Raw genomic sequence first — 23,382 nt, forward strand, 5'->3', positions numbered from 1 at the left:
AAAAAATACATTTTATACCAAGCTATTATCGGAAAACTCCAGGGCGCAACTTAACCCAGCTGTTTTTGTCGAGATTCTCCAGTATTTTACCATTTGATCCCGCTATCACGTTTATCTCACTTGATTTTTCAGTTACATCAATAGGTGCTGTTACTGCTCCGGTCAGCTAATCAAAAACTTGTCTGCATATTTACTGGGTGGGTCACAGGTGTATAAGATCAATCTTTGGTTATCCAAACTTTGACCACAATAAAGCTCACTACAGATATGCAGACATCTTCATTCTTACAATACCCAAATAAGCTTTTAGGATCATATGCGTTTAGGCAAGGCAAGGCAAGTTTATTTATATAGCACATTTCATACACAATGGCAATTCAAAGTGCTTTACATAAACAAGAATAAAAGAAACAAGTAAAATAAAAATAAAAACAAATAATAAAAATGCGTAAAAACATAACTTAAAAACAGGTAAAATGTGATATAAAAGAATGAAGAAGAAGAGAAAAACATGATAGTGCAATCTGTCGGACGCAGCACAGTGCTCATTCAGTAAAGGCACAGCTAAACAGATGTGTTTTCAGTCTTGATTTGAATGTGCCTAATGTTGGAGCACATCTGATCATTTCTGGAAGCTGATTCCAGCAGCGAGGGGCGTAGTGGCTAAAAGCCGATTCACCCTGCTTTGACTGAACTCTTGGAACTTCTAGTTTATATGATCCTAATGATCTGAGTGATCTGTTAGGTCTGTATTCAGTGAGCATATCTGTGATGCATTTAGGTCCTAGGCCATTTAGTGATTATAGACCAGTAATAATACTTTAAAATCTATTCTGAATGTAACTAGCAGCCAGTGTAAAGACCTGAGGACAGGTGTGATGTGCTCTGATTTTCTGGTTCTGGTCAGAATTCTGGCTGCAGCGTTCTGGATGAGCTGCAACTGTCTGACTGTCTTTTTAGGAAGACCAGTGAGGAGTTCATTACAGTAATCTACCCTGCTGCTGATAAAAGCATGAACAAGTTTTTCTAAATCTTCACTAGAAACAAAGCATCTGATTCTTGCTATGTTTTTGAGATGATAGTATGCTGATTTACTGACTGCTTTGACATGACTTTTGAAACTCAGATCTGACTCAAGAGTCACACCAAGATTATTGACCTTATTTTTTGTCGTTTGACCTTTAGTGCCAAGGTACGCATTTACCTTGAGAACCTCATCTTTGTTTCCAAACACAATAATTTCAGTTTTCTCTTTGTTTAACTGAAGAAAGTTTTGGCACATCCAATTGCTCATTTCATCAATGCATTGGCAGAGGGTGTCAATGGGGCAGTAGTCATTAGGCAGTAAGGCTAGGTAGATCTGAGTGTCATCAGCATAGCTGTGGTAGGAGATTTGGTTCTTTCTCATTATTTGGCTCAGAGGGATCATATAAAGGTTGAACAGGAGAGGTGCCAGAATCGAGCCTTGTGGGACTCCACACGTCATGGGTGTCCACCTCGACCTATGGTCACCTATACTGACATGGTAACCTCTACCTTCAAGGTAAGATCTGAACCATTTGAGGACCGTGCCAGACAGCCCAACCCAGTTTTCCAGCCTATCCAGAAGTATGCTGTGATCGACAGTGTCAAATGCAGCACTGAGATCCAACAATACCAGCATTGTTATTTTACCGTAATCTGTATTTAGGCGTATATCATTGATTATCTTTATAAGAGCGCTCTCTGTACTGTGATGTGCTCTGAAACCAGATTGAAAATTGTCTAAACACCCCCTGAAGTTTAAGAACTTGTTGACCTGGTTAAAAACAACTTTTTCAATGATTTTGCCAATGAAAGGGAGATTTGAGATTGGCCTGTAATTGCTCAATAGGGTGTTATCCAGGTTGCTCTTCAAGAGGGGTTTAACAACTGCAGTTTTAAGTGAGGTTGGAAAAATCCCTGAGAGAAGTGAATCATTTACCACTTTTAGAAGATCCATTTCTAAACAGGTAAGCACCGTTTTGAAGAATGATGTGGGGAGCGTGTCAAGACTGCAGGTTGATGTTTTCATAACTTGCACAATTTCTTCTAAGATTTTGCCGTTAATTGCCATGAAATTAGACATAATTTCTGATTTCTTAAGTTGTGGTTGAGCTTGTTTGATATCGACACAACTTGACTGATTGGATGAGCTGATTGCCTTTCTGATATTATTGATCTTATCAGTGAAGAAATGAGCAAACTCATTACATTTGCTTTCAGAGAGGAGCTCACTTGGAATCCGACTGGGGGGGTTTGTGAGTCTCTCTATCGTTGCAAAGAGTGTGCGAGCATTATTTAAGTTTCTGTTTATAAGGCTTGAAAAGAATGTCTGTCTAGCAGTGTTTAGTTCCATATTAAAGGCATGAAGACTGTCTTTATAGATGTTATAATGGACTACTAGTTTCGTCTTTCTCCACATACGCTCAGCTTTTCTGCACTGTCTTTTCATCATTTGTACTCTAGGTGACCTTGTCCAAGATCCCTTTTGCCTGCCAGTCATCTTCTTGACTTTAACAGGAGCGATGTCATTTATGACATTCTCAATTTTAGAATTGAACAAATCAAGGAGAGAATCAACAGAGTCTGCAGATATACTTGGTGCTAGTGATATGGCCTTCATAAACTGCTCACTGGTGTTCTCATTTATGCATCTCTTTCTGACAGAGACAGATCTGTCTTTAATAGCTGGAGTGATCAATATATCAAAAAAGATACAGAAATGATCAGATAGTGCCACATCTTTAACAACAGTCGATGAAATGTGTAAACCCTTAGTTATAAGTAGATCAAGAGTGTGTCCACGATTGTGTGTGGGTCCTTGAACATGCTGAGTCAGATCAAAAGTGTTAAAAACAGTCATCAGTTCTTTTACAGCATTGATTTCTGGATTATCAATGTGAATATTAAAATCCCCAGCAATGCTAAAATAATCAAACTCAGAGGTTACAATTGATAACAGCTCTGTAAAATCCTCAATAAAAGCTGGAGAATATTTTGGAGGTCTGTAGATAATGATCAGTAAGATGCGTGGAGACCCTTTTAGTGCTATACTCAGATATTCAAAAGACAAATAGTCACCAAATGACACTTGTTTACATTCATACACATCTTTAAACAGGGCAGCGATGCCTCCACCTCTCCTATTAACTCTGCAAACACTCAAAAAGTCAAAGTTTAAAGGAGCTGCTTCATTCAGAACTGCTGCACTACAACTGTCATCTAGCCAAGTTTCATTTAAAAGCATAAAATCAAGGCTATTTGTGTTGATAAAATCATTGACTAAAAGTGACTTATTATTGAGTGATCTGATGTTTAAAAGCGCTAACTTAACAGTTTTAGCTGTTTTTTCTATAGTAGTCTCAGATCTACATTTAATAGACACCAGATTTGAATGATTTGCTTTACGGCCTGGTGAAGTCTTTGGTTTTCTGTCACTTAACACAACACATATCTGCTTAGAGAAAGCTACAGACACACTGGGTTCCTGCTTGTTCTGAAAACATTTGATAAACATTTGATATTCAGGAGTATATACACCACCTAATTGTGATGTACAAACGATGAACTTACAGCAGACAGTGGAGAGTCTGAGTGGGGCTTCTGTGAAAGATCTTCACAGGAACGTTTTCTTCTCTTTGCTTCCCCGGCTCCTAAATGAGCAGTTGTGATTATCAGAACACAGTGTCTTAGTGTGACGACTTTTATTTATTAATGCACACAGTTGAAGCCAGAATTATAAGCCCCCCTTGTAAATTTGAGTTCATTTTTCACAATTTATGTGTAATGGAGAGAGGACTTGTTCAGGCACATTTCTAAACATAATAGTTCTAATAACTAATTTCTTATAATGTCACACTTTACAATAAGGTTTCATTAGATAATGTATTTACTAACATGAACTAATTATGAACAATGCTTGTACAACATTTTTAATCATAGTTCAACATCTACTAATGCTTTATTAAAATAATATTTAATGCTTAGTTGATGGACTGTGAGTTGGCATGGATGACTGTAACACGAACAAATACTGTATTAAGTGTATTGTTCATTGCTTGTTTATGGTAGTAAATGCTTTGACATTAACTAATACAAACTTATTGTAAAGTGTCACCCTTTAAGGTAACACTTTAGAGTAATAGTCCATTAGTTAATATTAGTTAATGCATTTACTGACATGACTTAGAAGTCTAATACATTAATTACAGTATTCATTCATCTTTGTTAACGATTTAATGTTTAAGTTAAATAACGTTAGTTCATTAATGCACTGTGCATGAAATAATGTCAACAAGCACAACTTTGGATTTTAATAATGCATTAATGTTGAACTGTAATTAATAAAGGCGGCACAAGATTGGTGACACTTAGTGTTAGTAAATTGATTAACTAAAGGACTATTATACTGAAGTGCTACCTTATTCAGATTGAGAAAGTAAAGGCTTAACTAGCTTAACACTGTTTGTTCTGTAGCCAATAGAAAAACATAAATAATAAAACAAATAAAACTTTCTTCAGAAGATAATATACTATCGTAAGTACTGTGAAAATGTCCTTGCTCCATTACCTTGAATAAATATTTCACAGGAGCGCCCTCAACTGTACTTCATGCTGCAACAGTATGAATAAATGTTAAATGTTTATGCTATGGTACATAAACAATTAAAGACAACAATAAAGGGTTATACACACTGCAAATTTTAGATTGTAGATTTAACTACCTTAGAGTTCAAATTAACACTCCCTCAGTGTTTATATGGGAACCACTATAAAAAGTGTTAAAATAACACTTTTGAAAGTGTTAAAAAAAATTACCACTCAGAGAGTGTTAATTAGCAAACTCTTATTGTGTAAAATATATGAAAAATGTATATCAAAATACTGGCAGCAGTAGCCAAAACCAAAGATGAAATCAACTGAGAATAAAACTTTAAATAAAATAATAATGAATAAAAAAAATAAACAAATTACACAATAAAATTTATTTATATTTTCAACATCTTTAAAACAACTCATCACATTAAACAACTCATCATGGAGCTTCACTTATTACTGAGCTTTGGCTTTAAATCTGTCATGTGAACAAAAGCTCTTTATGAAATTTCTGTTGTTCATTTGAAGTCACCATGATGGAGGACAGAGTCTGCTTTAGTCAGCCTCTTCAACTTCTTGCTATAAAATGGGTTTTTTTTTTTTTATTTGGATGCTATAATTATTAGTGCTAATCACACTATTCTTACATGTAGCATGAAAATTCAAAAGAAAATGTAAGAGTCAGTCTGAAGAGATTAACTATGATATCAAAGCCATCTTCTCCTGCTTGTTTTCTAATTCAGTGTCACATTAGTTATGTGTGTGAAATAAATAAAATACATAAATGAAACCACTGAAGCTTTAACAATTAATGACTTTAAAAGCATGATTTACAATGTGAATGTTTGATCTATGGCAGCACTTAAAAACACACAGACATCAACAATTAGTCTTTGAATCTCAATAATGGTGACAAACAAAAAAAATAAAAATCAATTAAAAAAACTACTGAAATATTACCTCCCAAACACAACACAAAATAAATAAAAAGAAAGAGATTGTAACAACATAAAGCTGCATAATTTATTTATGATGCAATGCATGCTGGGAGCTTTGTACTATGCTGGCACATAGCATGAAATATGCAGCTTTTTTCTTTTTAGCAACCATGGTTGAGGTTCATATCCTGATTCTTGATGTCTGTGTGTCATAAAGATCTGCTGGAGCTTTAGTGTATGACACTTTATTTAACTCTAGAATTTTAACACTTCACTCTGAATTACCACAACACTTAAAAATTGAACACCAATGAATTTGCTGTGCACCTTGTGCTTCAAAAGCATTGAGGGTTTTTCACAAGTAGCGCATCATCTGCGCATCCACCGTCACCTCTAGAACCCGATGAGCTGGAGCTGGCCGCCACTGCAGGAAAAGGCCTGTCCTTTGGGGGTTTCTGTGAGTTACAAGTTGTAGTTTGCATGAAATGTTGCCAGCATGATATATATTTTTAATAAAGTAGTTTAAAAAATAAAATAAAGCCTATATCTTTGCTGAGAATGTACTGCTGGAACCGCTTCAGTGTCACGAAAAATCTCGAGAAATGAAAAAACATCGAAAAATAACAAAAAATGAAATCTTGAAAGATCAAGAAAAATCATGAAAAATGATAAAATCTTGAAAAAACACAAAAAATCACGAAAAATAAAAAATAATAAACAATTCAAAAAAATTAAATTTTTGAAAATTCACAAAAAATTAAATTTTTTTGAACAATCACAAAAAATTTTATTTTTTTTTTAAAAATAACAAAAAATCGATTTTTTTTGAAAAATCGCAAAAAATCACAAAAAAGAAAATTTTTTGAAAAATCGTAAAAAATGAAAATTTTTTGAAAAATCGCAAAAAATGAATTTTTTTTACAAAATCGCAAAAAATCACAAAAAATGAAGTTACAAAAATCACTAAAAATCACAAAAGAAAATTTTTTTGAAAAATCGCAAAAAATCACAAAAAATGAAACTTTTTTGAAAAAATCGCAAAATATGAAAATTTTTTACAAAATCGCAAAAAATCACAAAAAAAGATTTTTTTTGAAAAATCACTAAAAATCACAAAAGAAAATTTTTTGAAAAATCGCAAAAAATCACTAAATATAAATTTTTGGAAAAATGACTAAAAATCACAAAAGTAAATTTTTTGAAAAATCGCAAAAAATCACAAAATATGAATTTTTTGAAAAATCACTAAAAATCACAAAAGAAAATTTTTTGAAAAATCACAAAAAATGAAAATTTGAAAAATCGCAAAACATGAAAATTTTTTGAAAAATTGCAAAACATGAAATTTTTTTGAAAAATCGCATAATATATAATTTTTTTGAAAAATCGCAAAATATAAAATTTTTTGAAAAATCGCAAAACATGAACATTTTTTGAAAAATCGCAAAAAATGGAAATTTTTTGAAAAATCACAAAATATGAAAATTTTTTGAAAAATCACAAAAAATGAAAATTTTTTGAAAAATCGCAAAATATGAAATTTTTTTGAAAAATCGCAAAACATGAAAATTTTTTGAAAAATCGCAAAACATGAAAATTTTTTGAAAAATTGCAAAATATAAAAAATTTTGAAAAATCGCAAAACATGAAAATTTTTTGAAAAATCACAAAAAATGAAAATTTTTTGAAAAATCGCAAAATATGAAAAATTTTTTGAAAAATCACAAAAAATGAAAATTTTTTGAAAAATCACAAAAAATGAAAATTTGAAAAATCGCAAAATATGAAAATATTTTGAAAAATCGCAAAAAATGGAAATTTTTTGAAAAATCACAAAATATGAAATTTTTTTGAAAAATCACAAAAAATGAAAATTTTTTGAAAAATTGCAAATCGCAAAACATGAAAATTTTTTGAAAAATCACAAAAAATGAAAAATTTTTGAAAAATCGCAAAATATGAACAATTTTTTGAAAAATCACAAAAAATGAAAATTTTTTGAAAAATCACAAAAAATGAAAATTTGAAAAATCGCAAAATATGAAAATATTTTGAAAAATCACAAAAAATGAAAATTTTTTGAAAAATCGCAAAATATGAACATTTTTTTGAAAAATCGCAAAACATGAAAATTTTTTGAAAAATCACAAAAAATGAAAAATTTTTGAAAAATCGCAAAATATGAACAATTTTTTGAAAAATCACAAAAAATAAAAATTTTTTGAAAAATCACAAAAAATGAAAATTTGAAAAATCGCAAAATATGAAAATATTTTGAAAAATCACAAAAAATGAAAATTTTTTGAAAAATCGCAAAATATGAACAATTTTTTGAAAAATCACAAAAAATGAAAATTTTTTGAAAAATCACAAAAAATGAAAATTTGAAAAATCGCAAAACATGAAAATTTTTTGAAAAATCGCAAAACATGAAAATTTTTTGAAAAATTGCAAAATTTATATTTTTTTGAAAAATCGCAAAATATAATTTTTTTTGAAAAATCGCAAAACATGAAAATTTTTTGAAAAATCGCAAAAAATGGAAATTTTTTGAAAAATCACAAAATATGAACATTTTTTGAAAAATCGCAAAAAATGGAAATTTTTTGAAAAATCACAAAATATGAACATTTTTTGAAAAATCACAAAAAATGAAAAATTTTTGAAAAATCACAAAAAATTAAAAATTTTTGAAAAATCGCAAAAAATGGAAATTTTTTGAAAAATCACAAAAAATGAAATTTTTTTGAAAAATCGCAAAATATGAAAATTTTTTGAAAAATCGCAAAATATGAACAATTTTTTGAAAAATCACAAAAAATGAAAATTTTTTGAAAAATCACAAAAAATGAAAATTTGAAAAATCGCAAAACATGAAAATTTTTTGAAAAATCGCAAAACATGAAAATTTTTTGAAAAATCGCAAAATATATATTTTTTTGAAAAATCGCAAAACATGAATTTTTTTTGAAAAATCGCAAAAAATGGAAATTTTTTGAAAAATCACAAAATATGAACATTTTTTGAAAAATCACAAAATGTGAAAATTTTATGAAAAATCGCAAATATGAAATTTTTTTGAAAAATCGCAAAAAATGAAAATTTTTTGTAAAATCGCAAAATATGAAAATTTTTTGAAAAATCGCAAAATATGAAAATTTTTTGAAAAATCGCAAAACATTAATTTTTTTTTTGAAAAACCGCAAAACATGAAATTTTTTTGAAAAATCGCAAAATATATAATTTTTTTGAAAAATCGCAAAACATGAAAATTTTTTGAAAAATCACAAAAAATGTTTTTTTTTTGAAAAATCGCAAAATCACAAAAAATGAAAATTTTGTGAAAAATCACAAAAAATGAAAATTTTTTGAAAAATCGCAAAATATATATTTTTTTTGAAAAATCGCAAAACATGAAAATTTTTTGAAAAATCGCAAAAAATGGAAATTTTTTGAAAAATCACAAAATATGAAAATTTTTTGAAAAATCACAAAAAATGAAATTTTTTTGAAAAATCGCAAAATATGAAATTTTTTTGAAAAATCGCAAAACATGAATTTTTTTTTTGAAAAACCGCAAAACATGAAATTTTTTTGAAAAATCGCAAAATATATAATTTTTTTGAAAAATCGCAAAACATGAAAATTTTTTGAAAAATCACAAAAAATGTTTTTTTTTGAAAAATCGTAAAATCACAAAAAATGAAAATTTTGTGAAAAATCACAAAAAAATGAAAATTTTTTGAAAAATCGCAAAATATATATTTTTTTGAAAAATCGCAAAACATGAAAAATTTTTGAAAAATCACAAAAAATGGTTTTTTTTGAAAAATCGCAAAATCACAAAAAATGAAAATTTTGTGAAAAATCACAAAAAATAAAAATTTTTTGAAAAATCGCAAAATATGAAATTTTTTTGAAAAATCGCAAAATATGAAAATTTTTGAAAAATCACAAAAAATGAAATTTTTTGGAAAAATCACAAAACATGAAAATTTGAAAAATCGCAAAACATGAAAATTTTTTGAAAAATCGCAAAACAAAAACTTTTTGAAAAATCGCAAAATATATTTTTTTTTGAAAAATCGCAAAACATGAAAATTTTTTGAAAAATCGCAAAAATGGAAATTTTTTGAAAAATCACAAAATATGAACAATTTTTGAAAAATCGCAAAAAATGAAAAATTTTTGAAAAATCGCAAAATATGAAAATTTTTTGAAAAATTGCAAAATTTAATAATTTTTTGAAAAATCGCAAAACATGAAAATTTTTTGAAAAATCGCAAAACATGAAATTTTTTTGAAAAATCGCAAAATATAATTTTTTTTGAAAAATCGCAAAACATGAAAATTTTTTGAAAAATCACAAAAAATTATTTTTTTTGAAAAATCGCAAAATCACAAAAAATGAAAATTTTGTGAAAAATCACAAAAAATGAAAATTTTTTGAAAAATCGCAAAATATGAAATTTTTTTGAAAAATCGCAAAATATGAAAATTTTTGAAAAATCACAAAAAATGAAAATTTTTTGAAAAATCACAAAAATCGCAAAACATGAAAATTTTTTGAAAAATCGCAAAACATAAAAACTTTTTGAATAATCGCAAAATATATATTTTTTTGAAAAATCGCAAAACATGAAAATTTTTTGAAAAATCGCAAAAAATGGTTTTTTTTGAAAAATCGCAAAATCACAAAAAATGAAAATTTTGTGAAAAATCACAAAAAATAAAAATTTTTTGAAAAATCGCAAAATATGAAATTTTTTTGAAAAATCGCAAAATATGAAAATTTTTGAAAAATCACAAAAAATGAAATTTTTTTGAAAAATCACAAAACATGAAAATTTGAAAAATCGCAAAACATGAAAATTTTTTGAAAAATCGCAAAACAAAAACTTTTTGAAAAATCGCAAAATATATTTTTTTTTGAAAAATCGCAAAACATGAAAATTTTTTGAAAAATCGCAAAAATGGAAATTTTTTGAAAAATCACAAAATATGAACAATTTTTGAAAAATCGCAAAAAATGAAAAATTTTTGAAAAATCGCAAAATATGAAAATTTTTTGAAAAATTGCAAAATTTAATAATTTTTTGAAAAATCGCAAAACATGAAAATTTTTTGAAAAATCGCAAAACATGAAATTTTTTTGAAAAATCGCAAAATATAATTTTTTTTGAAAAATCGCAAAACATGAAAATTTTTTGAAAAATCACAAAAAATTATCTTTTTTGAAAAATCGCAAAATCACAAAAAATGAAAATTTTGTGAAAAATCACAAAAAATGAAAATTTTTTGAAAAATCGCAAAATATGAAATTTTTTTGAAAAATCGCAAAATATGAAAATTTTTGAAAAATCACAAAAAATGAAAATTTTTTGAAAAATCACAAAAATCGCAAAACATGAAAATTTTTTGAAAAATCGCAAAACATAAAAACTTTTTGAATAATCGCAAAATATATATTTTTTTGAAAAATCGCAAAACATGAAAATTTTTTGAAAAATCGCAAAAAATGGAAATTTTTTGAAAAATCACAAAATATGAACAATTTTTGAAAAATCGCAAAAAATGAAAAATTTTTGAAAAATCGCAAAATATGAAGTTTTTGAAAAATCGCAAAAAATGAAAAATTTTTGAAAAATCGCAAAATATGAAAATTTTTTGAAAAATTGCAAAATATAAAAATTTTTTGAAAAATCGCAAAACATGAAAATTTTTTGAAAAATCGCAAAACATGAAAATTTTTTGAAAAATCGCAAAATATATAATTTTTTTGAAAAATCGCAAAACATGAAATTTTTTTGAAAATCGCAAAATCACAAAAAATGAAAAATTTTTGAAAAATTGCAAAATATGAAAATATTTTTAAAAATCACAAAAAATGAAAAATTTTTGAAAAATCGCAAAATATAAAAATTTTTTGAAAAATCACAAAAACTGAAAAATTTTAGCAAAATCGCGAAATATGAACAACTTTTGAAAAATCGCAAAAAATGAAAAATTTTTGAAAAATCGCAAAAAATTAACATTTTTTGAAAAATCACAAAAAATTAAAATTTTTTGAAAAATCACAAAAAATGAAAATTTTTTGAAAAATCGCAAAATATAAAAATTTTTTGAAAAATCACAAAAACTGAAAAATTTTTGCAAAATCGCGAAATATGAACAACTTTTGAAAAATCGCAAAAAAATGAAAATTTTTTGAAAAATCGCAAAATATGAAATTTTTTTGAAAAATCACAAAAAATGAACATTTTTTGAAAAATCACAAAATATAAAATTTTTTTGAAAAATCACAAAATCTGAATAATTTTTGAAAAATCGCAAAATATGAAAAATTTTTGAAAAATCGCAAAAAAATGAAAATTTTTTGAAAAATCGCAAAATATGAAAATTTTTGGAAAATTCGCAAAAAATGAAAATTTTTGGAAAAATCACAAAAAATGAAATTTTTTGAAAAATCACAAAAAATGAAAATTTTTTGAAAAATCGCAAAAAATCACAAAAAATGAAAATTTTTTGAAAAATCGTCAAATATGAAAATCACAAAAAATCAAGAAAAATTAATTTTTTAAAAAAATAACGAAAAATCACGAAAAATGAAATTTTTTTGAAAAATCATAAAAAAATGAAAAAATCATGAAAAATCATAAAAGATGAAAAAATCTTGAAAAATCATGAAAAAATCTTGAAAAATCACCAAAAATCATGAAAAATTCACCAAAAATCATGAAAAATTATCTGTACAAACAGTAAAAAATACAGATAGTGCAAAAACAATGACAGTGCAAATACAACGACAGTACAAATAACAGACAAATAAAATGACAATGTGAAATTGACAGCGATATGTACAATGAATAGGTGTCCACATAGTTGTAGGCAGTGTTGTTTCAAGTATGGATTGGCTTAAGGTCAGTGCATGCTACATATCGATGGTGTGCAGTGAGGGTATGGAACAGCCTGTGTGTTAAGTGTTCATCAGCCTGATAGTCTGAGGGAAGAAACTTTCCTTTAGCCGGCTGGTGCGTAACCAGATGCTGCGGAACCATCTGCCTGAGGGTAGCAGACGGTTTTGTCTGTATAATTGTACATGTTAAACTAATTTAAATTAGAAGTCCACTAAATGTTCATTAACTAAAGTCACAGCAAAAGGTGCTACAATTAAAGTAGAAATGCCAAAGTTCCACTGCTTTTTCTGTGACAGCTGTAGGGCTCGTCGGGGGATTGAACCCAGGACCTCTCGCATCCTAAGCGAGAATCATACCCCTTGACAAACGAGCCCTGAAGAAAGACCCTGCTGTGCCAAAAAAAATTCTTACTTTTTTATAAATACTTTTTGTTCTTGTTGTTTTTAGTATGTGCCACCTGGGTTGTCTTTGATGCAGTCCCTTTTAAGTTGGCTGTGCAGCACAATCCACAATAGCGATCTGCTAAAAAGATTCAGAGTGAGCTTCTGTTTAGAATACAGTTAAAAGCATCAGTCTGCAATATTAGAAAACCAGTAAAACAACTCAGGTGGACCTATAGAAAGCCAGGTAAGCCATTTTGAACAATGCCATAATGAAAAGATTTATTTATTTACATTAATCCATGCATCTCTTTATTTAGGCTATTTGCTTTATACGAGCTTACATGTCCTACAAATTTATTAATAGGACATACCCTATTAATAAACCGCCATGTTGTGAAACCGAAAGCAAAGCATCCAGTAAAAATTCATGTCTGGGGAGCCATATTCCATCAGGGACCTGGACCGCTAGTTGTGTTAGAAGGTTAGTTCAAATCTCTTTAATATGATTGAATCGTTTCTTTGCAGTTTCTTTATTTATATATATATATATATATTTTTTTTTCTATTTTCAGGAATTATGGACAGATGTTTTTACGAAGACACTATAATAAAATTCAATCAGGCTCCATACGTAAAACAACACTTTAAGAACCATATCACTTCTTCCAAGGTAGATACAGTATGTAGGCCTACTGTACCAACTGAGTGTGTGTGTGTATACATGTTCACTGATGTGTGTGTGTGTGTGTATACATGTTCACTGATGTGTGTGTGCACACGTTCACTGCTGTGTGTGTGTGTGCGCGCACACGTTCACTGCTGTGTGTGTTGAACTTTTTTATCAATCTTGATGATTATTGAATATTTAATAAAGTTAACACATTGCTTAAAGGGCACATAGTTTACCCCTTTTTTAATGATTTAACATTATTATTATGGTTCTTCTGAGTGTGCCAGTCTAGGTTCAGTTCAAAACACAATCCAGATTTTTTTATTATAATGTGTTATAATGTGTCATTTTAAGGGCGTGTACACAGCTCGCTGTTTTACATTTACATTTAGTCATTTAGCAGACGCTTTTATCCAAAGCGACTAACAAATGAGGACAAGGAAGCAATTATCACAACTATAAGAGCAACAATAAATAAGTGCTGTAGGCAAGTTTCAGGGCTGTAAAGTCTAAGAAGGAAAGCATTAGTAATGTAAGAATTTTTTTTTTTTTTTTTTTTGAGTACAGTTAGTGGTATAGCTAGAGGCAATTGCAGATTAGGAAGTGAAGAGAAGACTAAATAGTTGAGTTTTAAGTTGTTTCTTGAAGACAGCAAGTGACTCGTTCTGTTGCAGTTAGGGAGTTCATTCCACCAACTGGGCAGATTGAATGCGAGAGTTCGGGAAAGTGATTACTTCCCTCTTTGGGATGGAACCACGAGGCGACGTTTATTCACAGAACGCAAGTTTCTTGAGGGCATATAAATCTGCAGAAGTGAGAGCAGATAAGAGGGAGCAAAGCCAGAGGTTGCTTTGTAGGCAAACATCAGAGCTTTGAATTTGATGCGAGCAGCAACTGGCAGCCAGTGCAAACGGGTGAGTAGCGGAGTGACATGTGCTCTTTTCAATTCATTAAAGACCACTCATGCTGCTACGTTCTGGAGTAGCTGAAGGGACTTGAAGGAAGGAAGACAGTTGTCTTTATTTGAATGGTTTCGTGAGGATGTGATGGTGTGCTTTATCTGGCTGATTCCTGCTGAAGTGGGCGGGTTGTGTGATGTTTGATTCGGGGGATGTTATGGGGCGGGGTTTGCGTGACGTGCTGCGAGCTACTAGCCCGACAGTGGAAACGCAACATGATTTCGGCCTCACTGCTTAACCTCCTGGGCAATTGCCCCGGCTCATCCTGGCTCGCACTGGCCTCAGCTCACAGCCTAGAAGTCCAATGAACTATCCATTGCACCACAGAGCTCCTGCCTCTAGCACTGTTGCACAGAAAGCAATTTTTGGTACTCTCTGGCCCATAAAAGCACAGCTCACTGCAGATAAAGTACTGCTGGGATTCATACATAGGATCTTCTGTTTACTAGACAGGTGTTTTGACCAACTAAGCCACAAAACCAGACAGGGGGTATCTGTTTAATCGAAAAAAGAAACGGTAAAAACGGTAGCACTGCATGTTTGAATGTCTAGACTTAAAAATTTTAAAGTCCAATTGGTTACGCATCACCATACCATGCTATATAATGCCATCGTCCAAAACCCTCTTAATAGTACAATATTAAAATTGTTTTATTATTTAATATATAATCAAGGTTTCCCTTCTTAAACCAATTAACTTCTCTCTATAAAGCTTCAAAAATTGCAACAAATGAACACTCCAATGAAACAATGTACAAATAAAAATGAAAATAAAACATTTACTTAAAACATTTCAAATTTTCCCAAAAGTCCAGTACAGGTGATGAACACTCAAAAAGATTCTTTTGCAAAACAACTAGGTTGCAAATTCAGTTCCAGAGATCCAGGATGTTGCACTTGTGAGTTTGTTGTAAATTTACACTCTTACCATGACGCTGAATAGGTTTCACTTTGTATCTTTCCAACAGGTGTATCCAAAAAATCCACTTAATGGGAGGCTCGACAGTCCAACTCCACAATTAGACACGCACCGATGGAAGTTGAGACAATCCAAATCCAGAAAAGAGTTCACACTTCAATTAATTTGAATGCAGAGCAGATCACATTCAGCAACTGACTTCAATAGAACATCTCACCGATGAAAAACCAGAAGAAGATGCACAAGCAAACAAACAAAGGGGAGAAAAAAACCATTAGCATTTTACAGTGTATGCATTATCTCAGCTTAACACATTTGTAAATAAACAGCAACAATAAATGACCATGTATATGCTTCTCTCTGCTGAATTTCTGTGTTTTTCCTACTTCTTTCTCCTATTTGGCATTTTCTTTTTACAAATGACAGCATTTTACTTAAACTCTCTCACTTAAACTTTACACAATCACTTGTATAATACTGTGTATAATACTGTGTTTTTACTAGACCAAACAAATGGTTAATTAATGAAACACATTTTTGACACTAGTTTTAATCATGTTATAATGAAAACAATAAAAAAAAAAAAACACGAACTCACCAAGGAAATCATTCAAAATCAAAGCGAAAAGCCAGGAAAACTCCAGGGGGCACTCGTGTGCAGATTTCACTCACAGATACAAATCTTGTTTTTTTCTCTCAATCCTTCATTAAAGATATATGATAGAAATCATTTCAGCATCTTATTAATGGTCAGTTTTTACAGTTAATACACATTTAAAACATTAAAATATATATTTACATTTACATTTAGTCATTTAGCAGACGCTTTTATCCAAAGCGACTTACAAATGAGGACAAGGAAGCAACTTACACAACTAAGAGCAACAATGAATAAGTGCTGTAGGCAAGTTTCAGGTCTGTAAAGTCTAAGAAGGGAAGTATTAGTAGTATTAGTATTAGTATTTTTTTTTTTTTGTGGGTACAGTTAGTGTGATATTCAGAGAGGCAATTGCAGATTAGGAAGTGAAGTGGAGACTAAATAGTTGAGTTTTTAGTCGTTTCCTGAAAGTAGCGAGTGACTCTGCTGTTCTTATGCAGTTAGGGAGTTCATTCCACCAACTGGGCAGATTGAGCGTGAGCATTCGCGAAAGTGATTTCTTCCCTCTTTGGGATGGAACCACGAGGCGGCGTTCGTTCACAGAACGCAAGTTTCTGGAGGGCACATAGATCTGCAGAAGTGAGAGCAGATAAGAAGGAGCAAGGCCAGAAGTCACTTTGTAGGCAAACATCAGAGCTTTGAATTTGATGTGAGCAGCAACTGGCAGCCAGTGCAAACGGACTAGCAGCGGAGTGACATGTGCTCATTTCGGTTCATTGAAGACCACTCGTCTGCTGCATTCTGGAGCAGTTGAAGAGGCTTGATAGAGTTAGCTGGAAGCCCAGCTAGTAGAGAGTTGCAGTAATCCAGTTTGGAGAGAACAAGAGCTTGAACAAGGAGTTGAGCTGCATGTTCAGAAAAGAAGGGTCGGATCTTTCTGATGTTATAGAGTGCGAATCTGCACGATCGAGCAGTTCTAGAAATGTGTTCAGAGAAGTTTAGTTGGTCATCAATCGTTACTCCAAGGCTTTTCACCATTTTGGATGCAGTAATGGTTGCCCCGTCCATCTGGATTGAAAAATTATGGTGTAGAGTCGGGTTAGCAGAAACTACAAGAATTTCCGTTTTTGCGAGGTTCAGCTGAAGATGATGATCTTTCATCCAGTGTGAAATATCCAACAGGCAGGCTGAGATGCGAGCTGGAACCGAGGGATCATCAGGATGAAAAGAGAGGTATAGCTGGGTATCATCAGCATAGCAGTGGTAGGAGAATCCATTTCTCTGGATGACTGGTCCTAGAGATGATGTGTAGATGGAGAAGAGAAGTGGCCCAAGAACAGAGCCTTGAGGCCTTGATATATATCTAATAGTTTTCTACTGTTATTAATTTAAAAACTTACATCTCTGCATTCCCTTGCGAACACTGAATCACCATAGCAACGGTAAACACAAGCTAACAGACGAGAGAGAGATTTGTTATTGTTTGTAAATCTGATCTGCTATAGTGTAAGGCACGATGATGTTATTCTAAAGCACTATTCCCTTGAATGCTGTTTAATACTCGATTATGAATTATTTAAATAAATAAATAATTTTAATATATATTATTTAATCGAGTACTCTGCCAATGTTTTTTTTTCATATTTATAAGGGTGTTTCTATTTGCTCTATTGCTGTGTACTACCCACTAGTAACCTGGGTTACAACTGACTATATATAAATCAGTTGACATTATTAAGGCATTTATTGGGTACAATTGCTACTTTTTTACTGTCATTCATTGTGTTTTGGTCATTATCAATGCACTGTCACTTTAATTGAGCGTGAGCAGCGCGTCAAAAATAGACCCGGCGCCAAAACTATCGCTGCACTGCTGCTTCAGCGACGCTCACGCCTCGCTCTGACGCGCTGCTGTTGCGTGCAGTATGAAAGCTCTAATCTGTTAACATGGACGCCGAAAAAACACGCGCTGCTGGCGCTTGCGGTTTGAAACAGCCGTTAGTCTTAACACTAAAAGAAAAAAACTGTGGATACGATACTTCCAAACGCAGTTTCATCTAAGACAGTGGGGGGAAGCAAAATTTACTATGCTTTCAACTCAGTTACTTTACACATGCATAAAGAGGCTCTTGTATGACAAATCCAAAAGGTGTGATCTTAACAATAGGTGGCGGTCACTTTTGCCCTAAACCACAGGTTGCCTTCGAGTCATTACTTAAGTCCACTCGGCCTTGCACCGTTTTATAATCTTCCTTATTTAAAACAGCTCAATTAAGTCATCGGCTTCATTGTAGTGTACCCCTAGTATCTGAGCCTGCACTGCGCAATGAAAGAAAGAAGCAAAACGGGATGGACAGATGCCTGAAATGTTAGAAACCCACCACACCTTAAGTCAGTGAAGAAAAGGGGCAAAGCTTGACACTCTTGTGGGACTCGAACCTACAACCTTTGAATGGCTCACCTCACAGCCTAGAGGTCCAATAAGCTATCCATTGCACCACAGAAACTGCACCAAAAAGCACTTTTTGGGACTCTCTGGCCCATGAAAGAACAGCCAACTGCAGACAAAGTACTGCTGGGAGTTGAACTCAGGATCTGCTGTTTACTAGACAGGCGCTTTGACCAACTAAGCCACAGGGTCAAACGATGTTGACAAGGGCTAATTGTTTAATCGAAAAAAGAAAAAAAAAAACTAACAATGGCAGCGCTGCATGTGTGAATGTCTGGACTTGAAATATTAAAGTCCAATTGGTTAGGCATTACCACATTATGCTATATAAAGCCATCGTCCAAAGTCCTCTTAAACGTGTAGCGTTCTTAAGGATTTGAGTTTTGTTTAGAAACCGACTGCTAAACATCCCGCTGCGTAAACACTCGTAACTCTTAAGAAAAAGCAACGCTGGCACATGTACAATAGGCACTGCTGGGACTTGAACCCAGGATCTCCTGTTTACGAGACAGGCGCTTTGACCAACTAAGCCACAGCACTAAAGCTGAAATGAAGGCAAGACGGTTTTGCACACAGAGACTAAAAAAAGACAGCAAGTCTAAAATGGCAATCAAAGAGGTTGTTTAAGTCTATTTGTCGCACTATTCATTAGGCCTCAAAGCTATACAATTTTATTATGCATTCCGGTCAGCTCTATAAAACTAGCGCATTCACCACCTGGATCAATTTAGCCCAGGATCTCCTGTTTACAAGAGAGGCGCTTCGACCAGCTAAGCCACAGCACCACAATGAATGACCGTAAGAGACATTTGCCCGATAACAAAAAACGAAGAAGAACAAACCAATACACAACAAAAACCAGCATGTCAGGATGCAGAAAATGCCGACAAGATGGACGTGGTCTTTTAGAGTCCGGATGATTATGTCTCAAACCTGACCAGTAACCTGGCCTCTGTTCAAGATCAAAGCAAAAAATGCATTGATTTATTTTTATTTAATCTACCCTTAATCATGTGTCAAGTGTTTTTTGGAATCTCCAGTTTCATTACATCCAAACCCAGATTCAGCTTGGAAAATGGAAATCTGAGGGAAAGGTGCAATTTGGATTTGAATCTAGCACCTGCTGTTCCCAAGACAGGTGCTCTGGCCAACTTAGTCTTAACACTAAAAGAAGAAAACCTCTGGACACGATACTTCCAAACGCAGTTTCATCTAAGACAGTGGGGGAAAAGCAAAATTTACTATGCTTTCTACTTAGTTACTTTGCACATGCATAAAGAGGCTCTTGTACGACTATTCCAAAAGGCGTGATCTCAACAATAGGTGGTAGACACTTTTGCCCAAAACCACAGGTTGCCTTTGAGTCATTCCTTAAGCTTACTTGGCCCTACACCGTTTTCTAATCTCCCTTATTTAAAACAGCTCAATTAAGTCATCGGCTTCATTGTAGAGTACCCCTAGTATCTGAGCCTGCACTGCGCAATGAAATTAAAAAGCAGAACAGGATGGACAGATGCCAAAAATGTTGGAAACGCACCACTCCTAAGTCAGTGAAGAAAAAGGGCAAAGCTTGCAACGCTGGTGGGACTTGAACTCAAAACCTTTAAATGACTCAGTTCACAGCCAAGAAGTCCAATGCGCTATCCATTATCTTAGATTAAATGATTTCCATTTTTCGAGCTGACAGAGGGTTTGGATGTAATGAAACTGGATATTCCAAAAAACACTTAACACATGATTAAGGGTAGATTAAATAAAAATAAAATAATGCATTTTTTGCTTTGATCTTGAACAGAGGCCAGGTTACCGGTCAGGTTTGAGACATGATCATCCAGACTCTAAAAGACCACGTCCGTCTTGTCAGCATTTTCTGCATCCTGACATGCTGGTTTTTGTTGTGTATTTATTTCTTCTTCGATTTTTGTTATCGGGCAAATGTCTCTTACAATTAATTTTTGTGGCGCTGTGGCTTAGCTGGTCAAAATGCCTTGTAAACAGGAGATCCTGGGCTCAAATCCCAGCAGCGCCTTAGTTCAGGTGGTGCGTGTGCTTTTTTTATACAGATTAACGAAATTAATTATAAAACTGTATAGCTTTGAGGCATAATGGATAGTGCGACAAAATGAGTTACATTTGAGAGCTCATCTGATTCACAACTAGTTGACTGCACACCCATGTTTTTAAGTTGTTTATCTCCCCCTCCATATTCTCCATTCCTCAAACCTATTAAGGATTTTTTTCCTGCCTAGAGATGAAAAGTGTATGACCGAAATCCAAACACATGTATACCCCTTCTCCAAGCTATAGCAGTTGATGCTTTTCGTGGCTGGATTTGCCATGCAAGGTGACATTTGCCCCACTGCTTGGCCACACCAATACAGAAAAGAGAAGGCAGTATAGCTGTTTTTTTATTTATTTATTTTTTTACTGTAACTGTATTTAGTAAATACTTCTGTTGATGGTATATGTAGACCACATTTTCTGCAACTTTGTGTTGGTTGGGATGAACACTGTGTACGCTGTTTTTGTGAGGAAAATACAGTAAAATATATTTGGTATTTGTTTGTTTTGTATTAAAACAATTTTCGAAAAATTTTACAATGGACTTCTGTAGGTCTATGTACTGTCTGTAGTAAGTGTAACACTGAACAGAAGAAGGCTTACAGAAAGTCATTATGATGAATAGAGAAGAAGTGGTCATAGTGTTTTACATTAAGCACATTAGTGTTCAACTGATCTTATGAATATCTACTAATGTGATGGCTTGTGTGTGTTATTTGAAAACAAAATACCTTTTTGAGAAGAAATCACATTGTTTTGAACTTATAGTTTCATTTTGCAGAAGAATTGAAGAGTTTTGCCCAATGTGTGTGTGTTTTGTGATTTGTGTGTAGAGTTCTGACAATATGAGACATGCTTTCAGAAAATGTGTGTAAACAACTGGAAAAAACTGTAAACAACCTCTTTGGTTGTCATTTTAAGACCTCCAGGAACAAGTTTGGTGACCCCTGGCTTAAAAGCATAGTTCTCTCAGACAGCAACTTTACAGGGCAACACTATATGCTGAATGGCTCAACCGAAATTTTAACCTGTTATTTCTCACGGAATGAACGAGAATCATACTCCTAGACAAGCAAGCCACTATGCAAAGTAATGTTTTGTGGCGACACTTTATGCTGGCAAACTGGAATTCTTCGAAAGACATTTTTATGAAAGACATAATGTGCTGTAAAACGCAGGACACCTGCAAGGTCTCATCGGGTATTTGAACCTGGGACCTCTCACACCAGAAGCGAGAATCACACCCCTAGACCAATGAGCCACTAAAGTGATAGGATTTCACATGGCGTCAGAAGCATCAAATAGTCAGAAATCTTTCTCTAAAGGGAATCAAGGGCACCCTAAGCGAGAATCATACCCCTAGACCAACAAACCACAAAAGCTTGAATATTTCACAAGACTTCAGAAGCAACAGATGGTCAGAAATCCTTATCTAACAAACATTGAAGCAGGGCTTTTGCTTCATTTGGACCCAGGACTTCTACAATGGTTCGTCCAGGATTTGAAAACGGGACCTCTCGCACCTTATGCGAGAATCAAGCCCGTAGACCAACAAGCTACTGCAAAACAGCCACTTTACATGGCAATACTATCTGCTGACAAACTGGAATTCTTCAAAAGACATTTTTACGAAAGACATAATGAATTTCACAAGGTGTCAGATAGTCAGAAATCTTTCGCTAACGAATCAAGGGCACCCTAAGTGAGAATCATACCCCTAGACCACCGAGCCACTACAAAACAGCAAATTTATATGGCAACACTATCTGCTGACAAACTGGCATTCTCAGAAAAAAGGCCTCTGTGTAAGCCACAACGACCTTACAAAACAGCAGACAAGTGTAAGGGCTCAACCGAAATTTGAATGTGGGATTTTTCATTGCATGAACGAAAATCATACTCCTAGACCAGCAAGCCACTATGCAAAGGAATGTTTTATGTGGTGACACTATCTGCTGACAAACTGGAATTCTTCGAAAGACATTTTAATGAAAGACATAGTGCCCTATAAAACACATAACATCTGTATGGGCTCATCCGGGATTTGAAACCGGGACCTCTCACACCCGAAGCGAGAATCATACCCCTAGACCAACGAGCCACTAAGTTGAATTCATTTCACATGGCGTCAGAAGCATCAGATAGTCAGAAAACTTTCTCTAACGAATCAAGGGCACCCTAAGCGAGAATCATACCCCTAGACCAACAAGCCACTGCAAAACAGTAACTTTATATGGCAACACTATCAGCTGACGAACTGGCATTCTCAGAAAAAAGGCCTCTGTGTCAGCCACAACGACCTTACAAAACAGCGGACAACTGTAAGGGCTCAACCGAAATTTGAATCTGGGATTTCTCACGGCATGAACGAGAATCATACTCCTAGACCAGCAAGCCACTATGCAAGAAATATTTTATGTGGCGACACTATCTGCTGACAAAGTGGAATTCTTCGAAAGACATTTTAATGAAAGACATAGTGCCCTGTAAAACACATAACACCTGTAAGGACTCGTCTGGGATTTGAACCCGGGACCTCTCACACCCGAAGCGAGATTCATACCCCTAGACCAACAAGCCACCAAATTGAATTAATTTCACATGATGTCAGAAGCATCAGATAGTCAGAAAACTTTCTCTAACGAATCAAGGGCACCCTAAGCGAGAATCATACCCCTAGACCAACGAGCCACTGCAATACAGTAACTTTATATGGCAACACTATCAGCTGATGAACTGGCATTCTCAGAAAAAAGCCCTCTGTGTAAGCCACAACGCCCTTACAAAACAGCAGACAACTGTAAGGGCTCAACCGAAATTTGAATCTGGGATTTCTCACGGCATGAACGAGAATCATAGTCCTAGACAACC

The 23,382-nt window shown here is 32.9% G+C and overlaps 2 protein-coding genes, 1 long non-coding RNA gene and 2 other non-coding genes across 7 annotated transcripts in view; 2 read left to right on the forward strand and 3 right to left on the reverse strand.

Annotated features, from left to right (window-relative positions):
• LOC137487288 (uncharacterized) overlaps nt 1–23,382 on the forward strand; it is a 371,338-nt gene that overhangs the window by 133,389 nt on the left and 214,567 nt on the right. The gene's annotated exons all lie outside the window — the stretch shown is intronic.
• Nucleotides 1–23,382, reverse strand: part of znf1069 (zinc finger protein 1069) — a 616,019-nt gene that overhangs the window by 74,431 nt on the left and 518,206 nt on the right. The window lies entirely within an intron of this gene.
• LOC141381897 (uncharacterized) lies at nt 12,558–15,750 on the forward strand. Its single transcript, XR_012402791.1, has 4 exons — nt 12,558–13,099; nt 13,173–13,336; nt 13,428–13,525; nt 15,453–15,750. It is a non-coding gene; the product is annotated as an uncharacterized lncRNA (long non-coding RNA).
• Nucleotides 18,917–18,990, reverse strand: trnat-cgu (transfer RNA threonine (anticodon CGU)). Its single transcript has one exon. It is a non-coding gene; the product is annotated as a tRNA-Thr (tRNA).
• trnap-cgg (transfer RNA proline (anticodon CGG)) lies at nt 22,541–22,612 on the reverse strand. The gene has a single exon. It is a non-coding gene; the product is annotated as a tRNA-Pro (tRNA).

This window comes from Danio rerio, chromosome 4 (genome assembly GCF_049306965.1).
Source record: "Danio rerio strain Tuebingen ecotype United States chromosome 4, GRCz12tu, whole genome shotgun sequence".
Taxonomy (NCBI): domain Eukaryota; kingdom Metazoa; phylum Chordata; class Actinopteri; order Cypriniformes; family Danionidae; genus Danio; species Danio rerio.